Raw genomic sequence first — 20,020 nt, 5'->3', positions numbered from 1 at the left:
CTATGAAGCCAACATTACACTAATACCAAAACCGAACGACAACACAAAAAAGGAAAACTACAGGCCAATCTCCCTAATGAACACTGATGCAAAAATGCGCAAGAAAATTTTAGCTATCAGAATCCAACAATGTATCCATAAGATAATTCACCACGACGAAGTAGGATTCATTCCAGGGACACAAGGATGTTTTAACAACTGAAAATCAATCAACGTTATCCAACACATCAACAAAAAGAAATATAAAAACCATATGATAATATCAATAGATGCTGAGAAAGCTTTCGACAAAGTGCAACACCCATTCATGATAAAAAGCCCTTGAAATTCTTGGGATACAAGGAACATACCTCAACATCATAAAGGCCATCTATGAGAAGCCAACAGCCAGTATCATTCTCAATGGTGAAAAGCTGAAATCAATTCCATTAAGATCTGGAACAAGACAAGGATGACCACTCTCACCACTGCTTTTCAATATAATACTGGAAGTCCTAGCCAGAGCAATAAGACAAGAGATAGACATCCAAGGAATCCAAATAGGAAAAGAAGAAGTCAAACTATCACTCTTTGCAGATGATATGATAATATACATAGAGAACCCCAAAAACTCCACAGAAAAACTAATTCAACTCATCAATCAGTTCAGTAAAGTGGCAGGATACAAAATCAACACACAAAAGTCGGTAGCCTTCCTACACACAAACAATAAATCTGAAGAAGAAGAAATAAAAAAAAACATCCCTTTTATTATTGAAACAAAAAAATCAAATATTTGGGAATAAATCTAACAAAAGAGGTAAAGGACCTATACAAAGAAAACTATAAAACACTGTTAAAAGAAATAGAAGAAGACACAAAGAAATGGAAAGACATCCCCTGCTCATGGATTGGAAGAATAAACATTATTAAAATGGCCATCCTTCCAAAAGCAATATACAGATTCAATGCTATTCCAATCAAAATTTCAATGTCATTCTTCAAAGAAATAGAACAATTATTGATGAAATTCATATGGAATCACAAAAAACCCCTAAGAGCCAAAGCTCTCCTGAAAAAAAAAATAGAAGGGAATGGAGGCATCACACTCCCAGACTTCAAACTCTACTACAAAGCCATAATCATCAAAACTGCATGGTATTGGAACAAGAACAGACATACAGACCAATGGAATCGAATAGAAAATCCAGAAATAAACCCACAGATTTATGGTCAACTAATCTTTGACAAAGGAGCAAAGACTATGCATTGGAGCAAAGAAAGTTTGTTCAGTAAATGGTGCTGGGAAAACTGGGTCGCTACATGCAAAATAATTAAACTTGACTACTGCCTCATACCATGCACAAAAAACAACTCAAAATGGATTAAATAACTAGACATAAGACCTGAAACCATAAAATATATAGAAGGAAGTATAGGCAAAACACTATGTGACATGCACCTCAACGACATCTTTACAGACACATCACAAAGCATTGATAGTGAAGGCAAAGATAAACAGCTGGGACTACAAAATTAAAGAGATTCTGCACAGCAAAGAGACAATAACAAAAATCGGGAGAAACCCCACTGACTGGGAGAAAATTTTTTCACACAATAGTAATGATAAAGGACTGATCACAAAAATCTACAAAGAGCTGATGAGACTTAACAAAAACAAAGAAAATAATCCAGTCAAAAAACAGGCAGAAGAGCTTAAAAGAAACTTCTCTGAAGAGGAAATGCAAATGGCCAATGGGCATTTAAAAAATGTTCAACATCAGTTGTAATCAGGGAAATGCAAATCAAAACTACAGTGAGATACCATCTTACGCCAGTGAGAATGACACATATTAAAAAAAAAAAAAAAACTAGCAACAACAAATGTTGGCAAGGTTGTGGAGAAAAGGGAATTCTCCTGCACTTCTGGCAGGAGTGCAAACTGGTCCTTCCACTATGAGAGCTGTGTGGAGATTTCTTGACTCACTAAAGATAGAGCTTCCATATAATCCAGCAATGCCACTCCTAGGTATTTACTCAAAGGACACAGAGACATTAATTCTAAAGGGCATCTGCACCCCTATGTTTATAGCAGCACTATTTACAATAGCTAAGCTCTGGAAGCAACTCAAATGCCCCAAAACAGATGACTGGATCAAGAAGATGTGGTACATATACACAATGGAATATGACTCAGCAATCAAAAAAGATAAATACATGCAGTTTGCAGCAACATGGATGGAGCTGGAAGGGACCATGCTCAGCGAAATAAGCCAGAAAGAAAAAGAAAAATACTGGATGGTCTCACTCATAGCAGGAATTTAGAAAACATAAATAAGAGACCAGGAAAAAGACTAATTAATACAAAGTAAAAATTAAAATCAATAAGCAACAATAAACCAGAGACAAGACACACTACCAGGGAGGGGGTAGGGAGAGGAAGGATTGGGTCAAAATAAGGGGGTTGTAATTGTATGGGGGAATATAACCAAAAGGAAAATGCATACATTGTGCAGACACTTTTCCATCACAGCAGTTTCATGGGTGTTCAAAATTAATGTGACCTTAATAAAAATGAAATTAATTATACATAAAATTCAACATTTGAAATAAGAAACAGATATAAGAAATATATAAAATAAAATATTTAAAATAAATAAAAATTTAAAAAATACAAATGACCAAAAACATTTAATCAATAAAAAATGAAATAAAATGAAGGAAAATTATCAATGTCAAATAAGTAAGTATATATTTTAATTTAAAAAGCTTATTGCTGAAGTTCTGGAAAAATTAGAAACTATGTCATTGTTTGTAGAAATATAACTGGTACTGTAGCTGTGGAAAAATATTTGGTAGTTACTCATTAAGTGAAATAGAGAATTACCATATAAAAGTAAATCTACTTCTAGCTTTATCCCCAAAGTACAGTTTATTGTATGGAACAGTCATGGAATCATGATTCATAATAGCAGAAAGGTATTAGCAATTGTTGAATAGATAAAAATATAAAACTTCCACAGGATGAGGTAAAAGAAATGAAGTACTAATATATGCTGCATATTGATGAATCTTGAAAACATGATGTTAAGTGAAATACATTGGACACACAAGGGCATATGTTGTATGATTCCATTTATATGTATATATACAATAGGCAAATTCATAGAGATAGAAAATATATTAGATAATACATTGTATTTTAACATAGAAAAAGAAGGAATTATGACTTACTAAGTAGATGATAGAAATACCTGGGGTATGGAGGTAGCAGTTGCACAAAATAGTAAATATAATTAATGCCTATGAGGGTACATATCAGATTGCTTAAATGTGAAATATTATATTTTACCACATCCAGGTATATCAAGCAAAATTCAAACACCCCTTAAACACCCCTTTTTTCATGCACTATACATCATTTTTTCCTAATGAAATGATGAATTTGCTGTGTATATTATGTAACATGACAAGGTCTTAGGAAAATCTGAAAGAAATAATCATTTCTTCCCCAAAAACACACAAAAGAACTTAAATGTGGCATCCAGCATCAGCTCCATATGTACTAAAGTGTGAGGCTGTTGTCAACTGACAGCTTCATTTTCTCCTTCCTCTGTTCTATGTTCCTGAACCATAGAGGATAAAAACCAGGGCAGTATATTTCCACCTCCTACTAAAATCTATAATTGCTGATGTGATTGCTGGAATGTTGATAATATGTTGACAAGGGAAATTCAGATGGCAATATATTTTTTTCCCTTCTACCACCAGCAAGATTGAAAAACATTGGGTTTGTTTGGAAATGAGGAGACAGTTTCCATGACAGCAGTTTCATGGGTGCAAAAAATTAATGTCACCTTAATAAAAATGAAATTAATTAAACATAAAATTCAACAGTTAAAAATAATGACATTCATGTCAATTGGTCAACAACTATAGATTTTGCAGCAGAGTAAATCTTACATCAACACTCACGGTGAGTTTTCTTGTTACTTGGATTCCAGAAAATGTAGTGAGTCTATGGAATCAATGATTTCAGTGCAGGAAGGTCTTGATTCCATCACTTTTCTGATGAAGCAGAAATGTCAGCTTTCTTAGATAATCTGGTTTCCAGGGCCGAAGTTCATTCTCAGTATTTAAAAGACATCAGTCCATGAAAGATTTTGTAAGCATATACTTACAAATTTCTTCTTCAAATACTTAGTGATTTCTGTTTTTAAAAACAGCACAAAACTAGGCTGTTCTACAAAGAAAATGATAGCAGGCCTTCCAAGAGACATCTGAGACATCTGAGATTAATGGTTTATCTCATTTAGTTTGAGGATTCTGCTCCTGCTGTCTCCATTACATGAGGACATGCTGGAGGCCCATGGTTAGCAGTGGAAAATCTATTTCACAATGTCTCTTCTTCAGATACCTAAAAGGAACTGCATATTGAAGGACAATTTGGAAGGTGACTGTATTGTGTGAGTCATGACTGTTGGAAATCAGTTTTCAGCAAATTTGGTGTGGTCTGAAGCTTTTGATCATGTTAGAGAGAGAAAGAAAACAATAGGGGAATTTTTAGGTCAAGGAAAAAATCCATGGACCAGGAAATTTCTGGTGCTGCATAAATTAAATCACTGATCTCAAGAAAGAAATTATGTAGAATAGAAATTAAAGTAAGAGTTTGATTATAGTGTGATAAATTATGAGATAAATCTTTGCTAAAAATCTCATGTAAAAATCAAGGCATTATTTGAAAAGAGAATAAACAATGACTACAATTGGAAGGCTCTGTGAAATCAGCGTCCTCTATTTTACCAAGGAACACACAAGCGTCAGTGTTACCCCAGGTTAACGTTATAATCTATCTGATGAAGCACTTAATACCTTGTCTAATCCTGTAATAAGTTCATCTAAAATATATTCACCTTTCAAGAGAAAGTGCACTGTTCTTATGCCTCTTCTCTGCCCTCTCTTATTGTCTCCACATGAAGATTGAAAGTTATATCTGAGGGTGTGATAGAGAGACAAATGCAAATTAGAAAGAGGAAGGAAATGGGCAGATATTCAAATAATTGCAGGATTCTTCTAATTTCTATTGTAAAAACTTGAAAAATACGCATGAGAATGAATTCTGACAGACTTTATGGAAACAGTAAATAATTTTAGAGAAAAACAAATATATTGATGCGATACTCTTTAGAAATCTTGGATTCCATATGTCATCTGAACAAAGAAAGTTATTCATCACCTTTTCTTAGTTGGTTGAAGTTCAAAGACTAATTATAATAAAGTAAAAATCAAAATCAACAACCAACTATAAACCAGAGACACACTATTGGGACTGGGGAAGAGAGAGGGATTTAGGGTCAAAATAAGAGGGAGTAGGAATTGTGTGGGGATTATAACCAAGATGAATATGCATAAATCGTGTAAAAATGAAAAAAATATGTAAAAATATATATAAAATAAAATAAAAGAATAATTAATAAATTATTACCATTAACAAAACAAATTCAATAGTGTCCTGCTCCAAAGAAATTTATTGTCCTAAACTTGCTATTATTGCATAAGACATTTATGACCTCTGAGTGAAGTCAATTATGGTAGAAAATGTCTCCTGAAAGTATTCTGCCTATCAAAATATTAAAAGAAAACAATAATACATAATTTGGAGAATCATAGAAATTAATAACATATTATTATTAATAACATAAAATAAAAATATTGAAAGGGCCAGAAACAGTAAATTTTATGACATCTCTTATGTTTGTACTGTTAAAAAGATTAGTGGTAATTTGAAATATGACTATGGATTGTTGTAAATTTAATCTGATGGCAATTCCAGTTCCAGATGTGACATTTTTCTGGAGTGAATTAACTGGGCGAGTACTTGGGTACTTACATAGACTTTTACTACAAAATGTTATTTTCCCACGTAATGCAGAAATATTTTTTTTTTGTCTGCTAGGGACAACAGTATATATTTGGTCTTCCATTTCATTCAATTATAAAGGAAAGAGATGGAAATAGCTATATAAATGCTCGGCTTTTTATGTTAATATTTTACTGTATAAAATTCATGCAATGAATTCTGTTTTCTACAATGAACACAGTTTAACATTGTAAATGAAATATAGATAAAATTTATAATGTATGAAAAACTAAAAGATTAAACTATGTATGTAAGGTAAATCAGGTATATCACAGATCGTGACATATTAACTAATAAAAGCATGAAGATTTAGGTTTTTCAGGACTTTTAGCCCTATTCCTCATGAGCAGGGAATCTTGAGACAATGGACCCTACCATGAAAGGACTGTTTCTCAGCTGAAGAGTTTAACTAGGGCCTGCTTTATATCCTTGTTCCTCAGACTGTAGATAAAAGGGTTCAGCATGGGGGTGACCACAGAGTATATCACAGAGGTTATTGAACTGTCTTTGGGGTTTTCAGTAGCAGCAGAACTGAGATACACTCCTAAGGCTGTGCCATAGAACAAGGAGACTGAGAGGTGAGACCCACAGGTGGAAAAGGCTTTATACTTGCCACTAGCTGATGGGATTCTCAAAATGGAGGTTACAATCTAAAAGTAAAAGAAGAAGATGCCACTGACTGGAATTCCACCTAAAATTCCAGTAATAAAGTACAAGACTAACTCATTGAGGAAAGTGTCAGAACAAGCAAGTTGGATCACCTGATTAAGTTCACAAAAGAAGTGAGGGATCTCCAGTTGTGTACAAAAAGACAGTTGTAAAACCATTAAGGTATGTAATAGATAATCTAGAATAATCAACAACCAGGAGGTAAAAAGCAAGACACAGAACCTGGGGTTCATGATGACCATGTAGTGCAGGGGGTGGCAGATGGCCACAAACCTATCACAGGCCATCACGGTCAAGGGGAAGTTGTTTAATCTTCCAAAAAGTATGAAAAAGTATATCTGGGAGATGCAACCTTCATAGGTTATGACTTTGTTCTGAATCTGGATGTTCCACAACATCTTTGGGACAGTGGTAGAGGTAAAACAGATGTCAGTGAAAGACAGGTTGGAGTGAAAGAAGTACTTGGGGATGCGGAGGTGGGAGACAGTGATTATGGCCAGGATGATGGAAGATTTCCAATGAGGGTAATCAGTTACATGGACAGGAACAACCAAAAGAGCAGAGGCTGGAGCACTGCTTCTTCTGAAAGTCCCAGTAGGAAAAATTCTGACATACTAGTTTGGTTTCCAGATTCCATGTAGCTGATGAAACAGCTGGAATATAAACAATGATTGTATAAATTTAGACATGGACATTGATAAATGAATTAACACAAATTAGCTGGCTTTATTTAAGCATATTTCATTAATAAATCACTCAGTATTGTACATGGAACTAGTGTCTGCAATCTAAAATTTTTTCAATTATATATAAATGTTGCAACCTCTCTAGATGCTGAAAACATTAGATCCTTAGGATCTAATCCAAAAGTTTTTTAAGGCAAATTTTGACTATAAATATCCTGAGGTGTTTTTGTTTTTGTTGTTCAACAATTGTTTAACTAATATTTTTCCCCTAGTATTGCTTAATGCACTGGGAAATGGCAGTGAAATTAATTGTCAAAATATCATCCCTTATCAAGTTTTCTTCTGGTTAAGTGTCTAGTGAGGTAACAATATAATATTAGCAAATAAGTAAACAATACTTATTATATTAATTAAAACAATACAGCCTGATGAAGATGTGGAGTGACAAGGAACTGTTGTTTAACCAGATTTTCTAGGTCTGGAACAGGAGATATATCAAATGAGCCTGGGGCATCTTGCAGTGCCAGAAAGCAACAAGCACACAACCCTGCATGATAGGAATAGACCAAAGGGACACAAAAGGTATCTGCAAAGAACTTCCAAGGCCCAGAACTGGAACAATTTGAGCAATGAAATAAGAAAAACAAAATAAGGGGATGCACAAAAATATAAAATAAAAATTGACTGAAAAAAAGATATAAAACTATCCATGATCCCTTGCTTACATAAACAAAAGATAGTAAATCAATTAACTAAAAAAATAAATAATCAAATAAACACATACAAAATAGAGACAAATCTCAGGCTAAGAAATCCAATTTATGTAGATATTCCATTTTGAAAGAGGTAGAAATAATTGCCTTTTCATGAAGTGTGGGTTTACATGATAACTTCCTCACAAAGAACACAGTTTGAATGGGGAAAAATGCCATAAAGGAATCAGTGAGGTAATATATGTCACAGTGAACAGTAGTAAGTCCTATTGATAAAATGCACACATCATATTAAGGGAGGATACAATGCTTTAGTGCATTATTGTCTTCTCCCCAAAAGCCATAATTTCAGTAAACTCTGAAGAAAGCGTTAGGCAAATCCCATTACAAGGACATTTTACAAAAATACCTGACCATTTTCAAATCTTTCATTCTCACTGTACAAGGGAATTTTAATGAACTGTGACAGCCTAAGGGAGCCTAAGGATAAATATGACAAATGTAATGTGTATCCTGGTTGAAGACATTCAGTAGGTTAAACTGGGTATGGACTTTATGGAAACTTTGTACTATCTGAAAATTTTAAAATTTATTCCTAAAAACTTTTTAAATAATTTATTGCTATGTTTAATATATCTAAAAAATATTAGAGATTCTAAACCCCTTGGAAACATCAGGTCCTGCGCTTAACTTCAGATTCACAGCATGCCTTGGGCATGAACATCATAGCTGTAAATCTCACACTCTTTATCCATAAAATAGGAATTACAACATCAAATAAATTTTGATGTTTTGATAAATTTTGATTTATCAAAATAATTAAATGGAATAATGAAAAAAAAACTTACATATGCCTAGCATTGATTAGCTAATTTTGCACATACAGAGTCTCCACTGCTCATAGAGTTGTTCCTCATCTCCCACCAACCTAGACTGTGATTTCCGCTACTCCTCTCTCTAGGGCATGGGCACAGGCAACACTCTGTTGGTCACACTGAGCTGGGTGATCTTTCAGTGTATCTGATCATGGGTCCCTTTTGCTAAGCATCCTATACTAACTCCACTAATTGCAGAATTAAGTAGCAATGCAATAACCAAGATATAAATCTCCGTTCTCTTCCTTGTTGCCTCCCTGGTCCAACTCATGTTTAACTTTTTATCCCCTGCCCTCATTATTGCTCACATAACAAGAACTACTTGTCATTTCCTACTCACACTCTATTCTATTCTTTTTTTTTAATTTTTTTTATAGAGGCATGTTTTATTTATTTATTTGTTTGTTTGTTTGTTTGTTTTGTTTATAAATGCACTGGGTACAGTCAGACACGCGGGAGGGTGAGAGAATTCACCAGAGCCAGAGCGGGGAGCAGAGCAGGCAGAAGGACCGAAGTACACTGCTGAGGGGAGAAGCGGGCGGCAGGAGAGGTCTGTGCACCATGTGGGACCCTCCTCCGGTGGCCAGGGAGCAGCCGGGGATCGAACCGGCGCCACAGAGGCCACGGGCAGCTTCGCAACCCAACGCTCAACCACTGCGCCACCGGGGAGGCCCCTATTCTATTCTTAATAAATATATTTTCTATATAAATTAATAAGTCCTTACATTTATTTCTCTGCTACCCCTTACCCATTTTTTTTACAGGAAAAATTCCACATCTGGATCAAGTCTCAGTCCTTGATAATTATTTTAAGGTTGTCTGTAAAGACTTCAGCTAATCTCCCCAACGTGAGTCAACTTCTTTTGCATCTACAACACCAGGATTTCAGTGCCATATCAGGAACTTGTCTTTATTTTCATGACCCTTCCCCTGGTTTAAATCTGTTTCCCTTGAGAAAATATGTAACATCTTACCTTCCATGCATTAAGTAGTATTTTTTTTAATCAACTGCAAGTGTGAAAGATGGTATGTTAAATATTTTCATCAATGGGAGAAATGAGAAGCAGTAAGGAAATGTTAATGGGTGGTGTGAATTCCCTTAATTGAGAGCCAACACCAGAGGAGACTGATAAAAAAACAAAACAAAACAAAACAAAACAAACAAACAAACCCAAGGTATCTAAGTGTATTTAGCATCTCCTACCAGAATCACAGATGGTATTTGGCACATTTTGTATCATTAAATTTCCCTTTACTGGCTGTTGTCTATTTACTCAACCAAAGTCAATACTGAAAAAGAATCCATTGTGCCATTCCACATCCCCCAGCACCCGTGAAGATGCTGTGTTCACCCAGAAGTTGTCAGGGAGAAGGGCCTATGAAGCTATCTGCAGCCACTGCAGCACAAGTTCAATTCCTGGCCAGGGAGCTACCCACATGGCTCAGCAGACCTCTCCTGACTCACCTGCTGCTCCCCTCAGCAGTGTATTTCAATCAATCTGCTTGTTCTATTCACCACTCTGTCTCTGGTGAATCCTCCCCACCTCCGCTCCTCTGCCCTGTACCCCAGATCTTGTATGAATAAATAAATAAATCTTTGGGGAAAAAAAGAAGTTGTCAAGAAACAGTCTGAACTCACTAACCCAGATTCTTTCTTGGTTGATGGCTGAAGTTGGCAGTTCTGTTTCCAGGAAGGCCAGGCAGATGGGTCCACTCATGACCCTTGGATGTCACTGTGGTGCTTTCTCTTCACCCAAAATTAGTAAAGCAGACTTAAGAGGGCACCGTATGAGCATTAAATTTAAAATATTAAATTTCCCTTTACTCTCTCTTGTCTATTTACTCCACCAAATTTCTGTGACTTTAGAGGCTGGATTCCCATGAGCCTCATTAATGTTTTTTTTTTTTTATTTTTTTTTGTCTCTTTAATCCCAGAGAGATTCAGTTCTCTGAGGATAAGCAAGAAAATCAATACACACATGCCATTTTTGACCCTTGGGAGATACGTTGCTTATTTATTTATTTGTATTCAGGTAGAATTGGCTTGCAAGACTGCATGTGCTTCAGAAACATATGATCTCACCTCTTCAGGTGTTATGTTATCATACCACACCTAGCACCAATTCACCCACAGTCCTCCATCATAGTCCATTGGGTCTCCTCCCCCTTGGGAGAGAGCCTCTTGTCATCTAGTCCATTGGACACCTTCCTCACAGAAGGAGGTTATATGTGGTCTCTAGCATACAGGGGGCTCCACAGTGATCTCTCCTTGCATTTCTGAAGTGAGTTTCCTTGTCTAAAGAGTTATAAAAAAATTGAATATTTTTCATTGACATTTTAGGGTTTATTCAAATATTCCTTACCATAGCAATCACATATAGGCTCATTGCCATATTTTAATCATGACTTCTATGTTGGCTAATTAACAATAGTTCTATAAAAAGGGGAATGCCTCTTCTGTCAAAAGGGCATAGGCAAAAGATGATTGAGAATGACCTCACAGGAATGGGTCCAGGAATGTGTGTAAGTATGTATCATATTTATATATCAACTATATGAAATCTGTATATATATCACATATATATTTAAAGAATTCATACAACTCAATAGAAATACATAATATTGAAAATATATTGAGTCACTTAAGCTCTTTGTATATGTTGAATGTAACCCCTTGTCAGATATATTTTGTAAATGTTTTATTCAACTGTATAGATTGCCTTCTCAATTTGACGATATTTTCTTTTGCTGTTTAAAGGCTTTTAAATTTGTTGTCCCACTTGTTTATTTATGCTTTTTTTGTCTTTGCTATTGAGAGCAAATAAAAAAAAATATTTTTAAGACCAGTAGTTAAAAGCTTACCTCTTATTATTCTGTAGAAGTTTTATGGTTTCTGATCCTATGGCATCCTTAATCCATTTTAAATTGATTTTTGTGTGATGTCAATTAGTGGCACAGCTCACTCTTTTGAAGGTGCTGTTCAGTTTTCCTAATATTTATTGAAGAAATTATCCTTTCCTCTTTGATTATATTTGATAATTTTTGTCATAAATTAATCAATTGTAATTGGGTGAGTTTATTTCTGGTTTCTAATTCTGCCCCAGTGATGTGTCTGTTTTTATGCTAATATTACACTGTTTTGACTAATATAACTTTATAATATAGTTTGAATTCTGAATGTGTGATATCACTCATTTTTCTAAAGATTGCTTGAGTATTTTTTTGTTCCATACAAATTTTAGGATTAAAAAATATCTTTGACAAATAAAACTGAGGAGAGAGGGTTGGGGTGGGAATAGTAGGGTCAGGGGTCTCAATGGTATATGGTGCAGGACTATGGTGGTAGTTTTGTTGTGGTGACACACATCTAAGGAGATAGGTCTGAGCCTATTTATCTAAATAATATGCTATATTGTAAACCAATGCTACTGTAATGAAAAAGTAAACAAAAGAAAAAATTTTACATAAACATTTAAATTTCTTTTTTATTTATAAATAAATAAAATATTTATTTATTTATACAAGAACTGAGATACAGGCCTTCTCACAGAGATAGAGTGAAGAGCAGAACAGGCAGAAGGACTGAAAGCACTGCTGAGGGGAGCAGCAGGCCTGACAGGAGAGGTCTGCTGCTCCATGTGGTTATCTCCCTGGCCAGCCGGGGATCAAACCTGTGCTTCAGAGACTGCAGACAGCTTCATAGCACTGTGCCCACCCTGCTGCACCACTGGGGAGGCCCCAAAATTGAAATTTCTTTTATTTAAAAGGTAATTGGGATTTTTGATAGGGATGGCATTGATCAATAGATGATAGATCACTTTGCATGGTATGAAAATTCTTCTGAATATCTTCACAGATATTTATAGAAATTAGTACTCATGACCAAAATTTTAAATTAACAAGATCTCATTATCTTTATATTCTCCTTTGTGTCTTTTCTCACCAGTGTTATTTTATTAAAATTAATTATAAATGATTCCTATGTAAATTCTTTTTTTTTAAGCTTTATTTATTTTTTTACACAAGCACTGGGTACAGTCAGAAGCACTGGAGGGTGACAGAACTCACCAGTGCCAGAGCGGGGAGCAGAACAGGCAGACTGACGAAGTACACTGCTGAGGGGAGCAGCGGGTGGTAGGAGGGGTCTGCGTGCCATGTGGGACCCTCGCCCAGGGGCCGGGAATCGAACTGGTGCTGCAGAGGCTGCGGGCAGCCTTGCAACCCAGCGCTCAACTGCTGCGCCACCGGGGAGGCCAGCCTATATAAATTCTAATCAAAAATAGTAATAAATCTAAATTTTGAGATCATGAGTCAGATTTTGTGGTAAATAAGAATTAGTTCAGATTTTATTTCATGTTTCTGAATACCAAGAGCTACCTTTTAAAATTAAACATATTTAAACAGAGAACAAATGTATTAACACCCAACATTATAACTTTAAGGCATTTATGCTTCAAATTAAACTACTAATTTTTAACTAGTTCTGGTTTATTTCAACAAAGATAAATTTGTTTTTTGATGTTTATAGCTGAACTCCTTTTTATCAAGTTATTTTCTAGGGAAAGCCTTAACTGCCTTTTTTCTTCCCCCTTGTCCTAGGTAAGGAATTCAAGATTGCATTAAATGTTACCTGGCAAGTTACTCAGTCATACTGGGTCTCTCACATATGTACAGGAGATAAATTAAATATTAAGTCTCTCTCTGATTTTTCTCCATTTTTCAAAATCTGTTTAATCCTGCTTTAGTTATTCACTAGCCTAAAAACATTGGTATATAAAATTATCCCATGTACAATCCTGTAATTAATTTGGAATTCCAGTCCTAAGAAACACAAAGCTCCAACTTGAATCTTTTCATTTTATCATTATTTAAATGGTACTCTAAATCTTTCATAAAGCTAAGGTCTTACTAAGTTTAACAATAAAAATTTGTTAAATATTAAAAAAATCATTTAATATAAAATTACTGAGCTTTCAGGTTTACTTTTTGCTCCTTATTGTAAGAAACAAATAATTTAACATCATGTCAGTTAAAAATAAATAAATAAAGGTGTGTTTATATGGAAGTCATCCAGTCTGGAGAATTGATAGCATAGCAGCTGTTACAATGTCTTACAATCTTTACTTAAATATAAGTAAAGTGAGATATGTGTTAAAAATATATTGCAAATAAACATTTTAAAGGCATTGGGAAGAATTTAATACCAAGATGAAAGTGGTTATTATTTGAAAAGAATTGTTATAAAAAATGGACAAAACAAAAGGAAGTGTTTCAAGTTCTGAGAGAGGAATCTTAAAAAAAGAAATATTATATGGTCACATAACTTGTTATAGAGTAAGTTAAGTTTTACTATCACTAGTGTACTTACCCAAAACAAAACTTTAATTTCTTTTCATTTGAAAGAAGGACAGATAAAGAACATAAACAGCTGTTACTAATTTTCGATAAGAAATTAAAGACTGTTTAGGGAACTGAAAATCTTGGTGCCCTTTTACTTTTGGGTTTTGTTAACCGAAAAGAATCTAGTCCTATCAACATTGTTGAGCATTGTCAGAGAAGCAGATCTACTCTTAAAAACCTTTAGTAGTCACTCTCGGTAATTAAAATATTATTTTAAAAAATAGTATAAGTTTGTTAAGCCTGTGACAAAGGAAGACTTCCTTGATATCAAATTTCTGAAAAGCAAAGTATTTGAATGTAAAAGAAAATAGGATGTCATACAAGGACTCCTATTTTTTCCTCATTAAAAAATGATAAAACACATTGGACTGATGTAGGCATATTAAAACTTTATAGAAAACATTGTCATTGAGAAAAGAGTCACAACTTTTAGCATAAATGTAAATTGATAAAAGTATTCTAAAATATGTGGAATCTTAAAACCTCTATGTTTTGATATAATATTATGGTCAATTCTTATTATTCTCATATACATACATCACAAAATTGAGCAAACTTCTTTGTTGTTTTATACTCACATTTCAAATGTCATTATTTTCAAGTCTTTTGTTATTTATGGAGGTTAACTTGCTAAGCTTTGTATATAGAAAAATCACAGAAAAGGGAGTGACAGTACTCTGGAAATATGTCTGCTTGTGAAACAGAAAAAACTACTGGGACTATAAAAATTGCATTTATGAAAAGTAACAACAAAAGATAGAGACTTACATGGATCAAAATTCCATGAGACATATTTGTATATTTTTTAATGACTTTTAAAAAAACCTGATTTTTAATGTTTTGCTTTTTATCTCTGTAAAGTTGTCATTAAAGTGTGCTATGATCTATTACAATGGTAATTTTAATTTGCATCCTTTTTTTGAGCAAACTGGAACTTTTGCTTTTCCCTCTTTCATCTCAATATGTAAAAAAATGAAAGCAAAAATCTTGTAGGCAATATTTGTATTTGTCACGACAATTTGTCTATCTGTAATCTCAATAGGAATTTTATTTAAATTAGAGAATCAGAAACATGTATTGTACAAGTTTTTGATTGAAATTCTTCTGGGAGCTGAATTTGAGCTGAGCCAAGAAGAACCTGTCACTTGTGCAGAAGGTTCTAGAAACCTCTAAGAAAGATGGTGAAGCTTGCCTCCATAGGCAGGCCTGAATAACCCTGGGGTAAAGTCCTGGAATCCTGAAGAAGAGGAAGTCTCATGGGAAGCCTGGTGAGACTGTGGTCTTGATTCTGAAGACTGCCTGACTGGCAAAGTATTGCACACTTACGGAGTGTTCAACAAAGCCAACCAAATTCCGCCTGGTTATTCTGCCCTATTTGATTATGCAAGTAGATATCAAAGATATGAAATTAGATTTAGTTTATGATTGGATAAAATTGGGATGAAATAAAAGGCAAATTATGTCTCCATAACTTTATAATATTAGTTTCTTCAGTTAGGACTGGATCCTAACTATTTTGCATAAGATTGCTCAGTATTGGACAGATGTCTACTAGTGATCCAAATGCTTCAAAAAATTTGTAAATGTCATCATTTTGAGAAAGGGACTTTCATAAAAATGAAAGGTCATAACTGCCAGTGGGAAATATGATGCAGCAATGAAGGGCTGTTTATCATCACACAATAAATCTTTCCACAATTAAATCCCCAAACAGTCCAGGTGAGCAGGAAGTAGGCATATGATTACACCACCTCTTTCTCCCACAGACATGGAAGGTCAAAGTGCCAGGAGGGGAATGATACATTAATTAAACATTTGTCTCTATTTTTGCCCCACCCATTTCCTTTATTTATCCTCTAGTCTTAACAACCTTATTTTCTTACATTCCAGGAAAAAAAGAACATGCTGGGAAAATAGCACCAGAATTGCTCTCACCACCAGTTGAGCAAAAGCATGTGGATGCCAACCTACTTCTCTTCCAAAATCTCCAGATGCTTGCATCGCAAGGATGAGATGGTAACTTTTGCCCATTCCCCTTCCCTGCTTTACTTCCTATAACTCTGAAAAAATACCCCTGCACTCTGTCAAAAAGCAGGACGGTGGTCTTTCAGACACTAGTCTGCTGCTGGTCTCACTTTGTCAACAAGTTAAACTATTTTCCTTCTCCTTGAACTTTGTTTCTTTTTGTTGACCAAGGGAACTAAACCGGCATTCATTATCAAAAAATCTCCATAATCCAACTCTGGCCTGTGCCTATGAATTTTTCCATAGTTGGTTTAATGACTTGTTAATTATTTCTACCTCACCTCTCCTGTGCGGCTTTGTGAAGCATCTGTTCTAAATTTTCTATTCTAAGCTTCCATCACCAGCACATAGCCCAACACAGAACAGCTGTGATGCTCCTCTCCTCCACTGGGCCTGTAGACTTACCCTTGAAATATCTCCTAACTCTGAATTCTCCTTTCTGGCACTGGTCTCTTGGAAACAAGTCTCTAATAAAGCCTCCCATTTCAACTACACCCAGTGCTCGCTGGTGAGTTCTTTCTCCAGAAGGCAAAGGACCCACTCTTTTGGCTGGTGGCCTATGAGAGAAATATAGTAGAAACTAGCTTAAAATGTGATGGTTTAATTTGAAATAAGCATGTGTTTAAGAATATTGAAAGGGATAATATTTTAATTTTAGTTGTGCTTCCTGATAAGAATTAACTCATGCTAGCTAACAAGAATAATGGTTGACTCGGTATCATGAGGTTTTGTCACTATTATCAAGAAATAATAGGCCAAAGACTTGCATTAAACTCAAGTCACCACACCAAGTTTTGACCCAGAAAAGTTAGCTTGTAGTTCCCTGGTCAGGTAGAACTGAGATAGGTCGCATCCCCAGACAAAGAGAGGGACTTCAGGAGAAACTTTGCTGTTTCTCTTGCTTTTATTAGGCTGATAAGCAACATGTCAAATAAAGCCAACACCGAGGACTGACACCTTCTTCCATAAATGTCCTGGACATAGTGTTTTTTGTTTAAACTAATTTCTTCCCCGACTCCTCCCCTGCCCTCAACCAGTACCTTTCTGAGTTATTTTTCTACAGATCTTGAACCCTGACCAGTTCAAATTGAACTGCAGAAATCCAGTCTCCATGTGGTGAAATGGGCCCACCCAGGTGGTGAAATGGGCCCTCAAGCTGCAGAGCTGTAGCTGATTGGTGCTCACAAGAACATTGAAAATGGACCACTCTTGGATGGACAAATGGACATTTGCCAAGTCCACTGTCCTGATTTACTCAGTCAATAAAATTTAATTCCTTTGTTATCAACTCCTATCTCTAAACCCTATATAGATTCCTAGTCCTGGAACCTAAGACATCTCTCTTATGTCCAGAGAAGTCACCCCAGAGCCTATTTCCTTATTCCTTGAACCACTTTGAACTTCCCATTCCTATTTCACTCACATCAAAGGGAATGTCTTACCATTACTTGTCAATAATGAACCTTGTATAGTTGAGTTCAGTGGACAGTTCTTTTTGTTTTCAAAACAAATTAAAATAGTTAATTTAATTGATTAACTTACTTAAAAGTTAATCACCCGCTGCTCCCCTCAGCAGTGTCTTTGGTTCATCTGCCTGTTCTGTTCCCTGCTCTGGCTCTGGTGAATTCTCTTACCCTCCCACGCTTCTGATCTGTACCCTAGTTCTTGTATAAAATTAATAAATAAATCTTAAAAAAATCTCTATGATCTCAAGTAAAATTCCTATTTCCATTCTCTGACACTTTGCTAAAGTATCTCCAGGGCTTTCAGACTCACCAGGATGGGGTCTCTGAGTCCAGACTCTTAACTAGAGGGTCGACAATGGAGACTGAGACTGTCTTTCCAGATAGCAGGAGGAGGAAGTTGTAAAGTGTTGGTGCCAGAGTGAGATGACGGACTCCAAGGGCAACAACCACATCCATCATACCTCGGGCTGTGGAAGCTGAGGGCCTGCAGCAGAGGAGCTATTTATAATCCTTTATGTCTCCTCATTAGGCACATTTTCCTATTGTATGCCACAAGAGATATCACTGCAGTCTCTCCTCCTTGGAGTGTTTCTGTCCATGTACTTATTCACCTTCACTGGCAACCTCCTCATTATAGTGGCTCATCACTGTCCCTCACCTTCACTCTCCCATGTACTTCTTCCTCTGTAACTTCTCCTTTGCAGATATCTGTTTCACCTCCACCACTGTCCCAAAGATGCTGCTGAATCCAAGACTTGGGGAAAAATCATTACCTATGAGGCTGCCTTTTTAGAAATTTTTGGAGGCTATTACAGCTTCCTCTTATCAGTGATGGCCTGTGACTGGTTTGTGTCCATCTGCCACTCCCTGCACTATATGGTTATCATGAACCCCAAGTTCTATGGTGTTCTTCTGGCATCCTTGTTGCTAAGTACTCTCATGTCTTTATTACAAGATACAATGATTTTATGTACAGGCTATCTTTATATGCAAAGAACTTTTCTGTGAACTTGATCAGGTGATCCGACACCTTCCTCAATGGTGTAGTCATGTTTTTGACACGAATTATAGGTGCTTTTCTAATCACCAGCATCTTCTCTTACTGCAAGATCATAACCTCTATTTTATGAATCTCATCAGCTAGTGGCACATATAAAGACTTTTCCACATGTGGATCTCACCTCTTACATGTTTCCTTGTTCTATGGCACAGGCTTTGGTGTGTATCTCAGTTATGCTGCTACTAAAAACCTCAGAGACAGTGAAATAACCTCAGTCATATAGACCATGATCACGCCCATGATGAACCCCTTCATCTATGGTGGGAGGAGCAGATATAAAGCAGGCCCTAGAAAAGCTCTTGAACTGAGAGGCAATATCTAGAGGAAAAAATAATTGCCCCAAGAAAGTATGAGAAACAGGAGGAGAATTCAATCTCTTTAATTTTTCATGTATAAAAATTACCCATTTCTTCTTTATCTTTTAAAAATTTGATCTCTCATATTATTCGGCTTTAGTGTAGAAAACAATTTTCACTGTTAGCATTTTCACAACTTATCAATAATATAGTAAATTTAGTCTCTCTTAATATTATCGGAAGGACCAGAGGGATAAATGTATAATGTTTCCTCTCTCAGATGAAAGTAGCTACTCTGTTGATTATCTACTTTAGCAAAAAATGATATGCTATGATATATCAATTATCTAGGTTTGTTTTAATCCACTCCCAAGAGGAATCATATAATTAAATTTGTAAGAATCCATTCACCAAAACATAATTGTCAACTTATTATATTGGAGGTGTAATGAGAATTGTCATCCCTGAATTTTCAGGCATTGGTGGTGTCGATGTCCATGTTTTGGCTATTGTGAATAATGCTCTTAAAGATATTGATGTAAAAGTAAGGGGTCTATTCCTTGCATTCAGTTCTTTTGGGTCTATAGCTAGGTATATAACTAGAAATAAAATGGCATTGCCATTGGTAATTCATTGTCTAAATTTTTGAGATGACCACATTGTTTCTAATAGCAGCTGTATCACTGCCTATTCTCGCCAGTAAATTCTCACCAGGTTTCCAATTCCTATTAACACTCTCTATTCCTTCCCTATTCATCTCAGGTGACTATAAAACCTAAGAAATTGTCCATTTCTTCTAGGTTATTGAGCTTGTTATATAAATAGTCATAATAGTCTCTTCTTATTCTTTGAATTGTTCAATGTCTGTTATAAACTATCCTCTTTCATTTTGGATCCTTATATTTTAGTTTTCTTTTTAAAAAAGATTTAT

General features: G+C 35.3%; 1 pseudogene; it reads right to left on the bottom strand.

Annotated features, from left to right (window-relative positions):
- Window positions 1–6,291: 6,291 nt before the first annotated feature.
- LOC119242216 (olfactory receptor 7A5-like) lies at window positions 6,292–7,205 on the bottom strand (annotated as a pseudogene).
- Between the last annotated feature and the right edge of the window lie 12,815 nt (window positions 7,206–20,020).

Source organism: Talpa occidentalis, unplaced genomic scaffold (genome assembly GCF_014898055.3).
Source record: "Talpa occidentalis isolate TD23 unplaced genomic scaffold, MPIMG_talOcc4v2.1 talOcc4.12, whole genome shotgun sequence".
NCBI lineage: Eukaryota > Metazoa > Chordata > Mammalia > Eulipotyphla > Talpidae > Talpa > Talpa occidentalis.
This window is presented reverse-complemented; position numbering and strand designations above follow the sequence as displayed.